At 39.0% G+C, this 3,577-nt stretch overlaps 2 long non-coding RNA genes across 2 annotated transcripts in view; one reads left to right on the top strand and one right to left on the bottom strand.

Annotated features, from left to right (window-relative positions):
* LOC117559827 lies at nucleotides 1-1,843 on the top strand. Its single transcript, XR_004571058.1, has 2 exons — nucleotides 1-88; nucleotides 1,058-1,843. It is a non-coding gene; the product is annotated as an uncharacterized LOC117559827 (long non-coding RNA).
* Nucleotides 1,844-1,934: 91 nt separating this feature from the next.
* The window catches only part of LOC117559826, a 4,573-nt gene continuing 2,930 nt past the window's right edge, over nucleotides 1,935-3,577 (bottom strand). Inside the window, exons 2-4 of the long non-coding RNA XR_004571057.1 lie at nucleotides 3,020-3,191; nucleotides 2,675-2,889; nucleotides 1,935-2,563 (exon numbers count right to left, since the gene is read on the bottom strand). This is a non-coding gene — a long non-coding RNA (uncharacterized LOC117559826). The remainder of the gene's footprint in view (nucleotides 2,564-2,674; nucleotides 2,890-3,019; nucleotides 3,192-3,577) is intronic.

Raw genomic sequence — 3,577 nt, 5'->3', positions numbered from 1 at the left:
GGGGGAGACCCCTGGTAGACTCTCTCCGGGTAGGCTGTGTGCTTCAGAGCTGGGTAACTAGCTCTCGGAAAAGATCCTCTCACACTTGGTAAATATCTCTCGAATTTATTGGTTGTTGGCTGAGTGGAATGATTTGATGAGAGATGTGTGTGTGAACCTTTATAAATACCGCGACCTGTGGGGAAAACATCTGGTCCCCCGAATTTTGCGGATAGGAATGTGTTTTTGAAAGGTTAATCCGCCGTCTGTGTCGGAAAAAGTGTATGAAACTGATGTGAATAAATGGGTGAATGAAAAGTTGAATGCGCTTTTTATTGTCACCGGTCTTTTTACGAGGAAATACCTCTAAATTCTATCGGGAGAATTTTAAAATGTCACAACTGAAATGGGCAGTTGAAATTAAAACATTTTGGTAATAAATGTAAGACTGTGAATTAAAGTTTCATTTGAACATGATCACAGCACGGTTTTTTGTTAGGATGATTATAATGTTGTGAGAGAGAAGGTAAAAACCCTGTATTAGTTTGGACCTATTTTTCTTCAAATAAACTGAATCCCACCTGTTGGATTGGGATCCTTTAAAAGACACCTGTGCTCTCCTCTCCTGCGTCAAAGGTAAGATTGCACCCTGCCACACACACTTAGGTAGGAGCACACTCCATTTACTGATATCAAAATCCTTCGGGATCGCTTAAACAGATTAAAAAAGAGTTGTCTGAATTGAAACAGCAGTTAATTGAAACCTTGGTTCTTCGGGGGGGTTAGGAAGAGGTGAGATCTTGCTGACGTTGGTGGATCTGAGCCAAGCAGCAACCTTACATAGACTCAATAATCTTCGGAAAGGTCAATTAGGAGGTCAGAGTAATTTACCGGAATAAATTATCAGGACCTCTCATACTCTAAACACAAGTCAAAGCTCTTTGTTTAGGATTTCATTAACGAAGAACTGACTCAATGGAGTTTTAGTTATAATGCTTATCTAGCATGTTTGGGGGGGGTTAAATGATCCATTTGTAATCACTTGACTCATTATGTTTCAATTTATGACTGGTCTTAGGTTTGGCGGAAGGGAGTGTGGATTTCCAGCGTCCTGGGAAGCCCTACACCACTTTGATGGCATCATGCAAGCATCATCCCAGTACAATTTGTGTGGTGATGAGAATCTGGAGATGCATTTTGTGGACTTGCAAAGACGGAGTGGGTTGGCTCCACCAGTGAACTGGACAGCTGCTGTTCAGAATTACATTTCCATGAAAAACATATCTGGAGTGTAGAATACATTGCCCCACCAGCCCCCCAGAACCTTTTGTGTGTACAAGTTTCCAATGTAGGTTGAATATTATTTAGAATGCTGCAATTCTGAGTAGATAAGTCCAGTGAAATATTCAGCTTGTATCTTTGCATAAGTCATTAGACTGAAACCTTTCTTTGTTTAAATAAACATACAGCATATTCATGTATTTTGTAAAACATGTTTAGTGTTACATCCGTGTTATCAGTTGAATGGTCGATTGTCAGAAAATTATACACCTAATATTTTGGTAATTGATTTTAATTGTGTTTTGAATATAAGCAGGTTCCAGCCTCTAAAATGTGAATATTTGCTGGATTCATTTGTTCTCTGTGAGGCTTCACTTTCTGACATTTTAAAGACCAAGGCGTGTCCGAAATCACTCTCATTCACACTATAGGGAATTCTATATAGTGAGTAGTGAGTGATTTCAGACACAGCTCATAACAAATTGATGAATCAACAATAACATTCATTCATTGCATCAGTCACATATGCTACTGTTATTTCTGTTTTCACAGTGGATCTGAGAATACAATCTTGTGAACCAGCTACAGCCGTGTCATCTTTGTAGCGAGTGTGTAACATATATGCTATACGTAGAAAACAAGTCCTTACGTTAAAATGAAACACTTTTAAACCATTTAATGAAGAGTCATTCAGCTTTACTCTTTCACAAAGTCCATGTAAAAACATGATCAAATGGCCAAAACAAAATTGGCACATTTGCACGACAAGGTGCCTTTTGCAGTCTTTATTTACTGTTTATGTAAATATTTGTAAAACATCTTAACACATGTTCTGAACTCTTGATTTAACCACGGTCTACCTTACCTACCTAACGAGAATACAATAACAATACAATACAAATGTGTGGTGTTGTTCACATGTTAGATATGAAATAGGACAAATCTGCCATGAAAAATACTCATCTCTCTTACGTCACAACATTTTGGTCGGACAGACCGCAACATTAAAACAACGGACTGTGTGTGGCAACATTAACTTTTACCACAAGTTATTTAATTGTTTAAAGGCACCCAAAGCCGGGGGAATTATTAATGCCAAAGTTCATGTTGGCTTTGAAGGCACCATAAGTGTCCAAAAGAGGAAGCTTTAAAATGTTGGCACAGGTATTTGCCATTGGGAATGTTGACGTTGTAGAACATAGGAATTGAAGGCGTGGCAGAGGACTCATACCAGCAGGAGGCACACATGGCACACCTGTAGCGAACATTAACACCTCCTCCAAGGTCACTGAGCTGTCATTTTCTAAAAAGTAGAGAACATTGGAATCAATTGACAGTAAATACTATCTACATGAACACCGGAACTTTTTATAATCTGTGTGTATAAAAATCAGACAAGAGCAAATTGACTAACCTTCACAATCGAGAAGATAGTCTGCCCAGTAACTCATAGCTTTCTCTTCCTGAGCCCTTCTGTTGCTTCCCTGTTGACTAAATTCAGGCTGGAACAGATTTTCCATCTCTGCAGCAGACAGCTTCACATCGGCATGACAGAGAGCAGGGGTCAGAACCGTCGGATGCTGCTGCAGAGCTGTCAGAAACTGCAAACTTTCAAGTCCAGCCTTGAATCTAAAATACAATTAAAAGATGCATGCAAAGATACATGTGCATCATGTAAGTAAGTAAGCAAGAAAATGGGACAACAGCAACACGTTTTTCATAATTATTTTAGCAATAACAATGAAATACAAAAACCTACCTTTCGATTGCAGTGTTGTTCCTGTGGATTATGTACCACTTCAGGTAATCCTCTACAATCATTTTTTTTCTTCACATGACCTGACATGTCTGAAGCACCCAGCAGTCTGCAACATGGCACTGTTCCGTATCATCAAGTCCTGAAGGATCTCCACTGAGGGTGAATTCTGAATCTAAAAGAAGAGATAACAGAGTCCCACACATTTAAAAAATGACACGTAATTATAAAAAATGGTAATGCCAGAAGTATATCTTGAAAGAATGGTTTAAGTGGACAAAACTCTCTCTTTACCTATTCTAGAATTTCACACCCTTCTCATACCTCTTGTAGGACTTTCCCTATCTCCTCATCTGTAATGTCTCCGACAGATGCCTTGAAACTGCTCTGCCCTGAGATGTAGCTGACCAGATCCTCTGACAGAAAATTAGGACCTAAGCCTAATAACAAAAATAATAAAATAAAAATGACCTCCACTTGTGCCTGTTTTATCAACATCACACAGGAATTTGATGTCCTTGCCACATGAACAGCAAAAGGCTGATTTAGAAGCCTGCTGCT

Source organism: Gymnodraco acuticeps, unplaced genomic scaffold (genome assembly GCF_902827175.1).
Source record: "Gymnodraco acuticeps unplaced genomic scaffold, fGymAcu1.1, whole genome shotgun sequence".
Taxonomy (NCBI): Eukaryota; Metazoa; Chordata; class Actinopteri; order Perciformes; family Bathydraconidae; genus Gymnodraco; species Gymnodraco acuticeps.
This window is presented reverse-complemented; position numbering and strand designations above follow the sequence as displayed.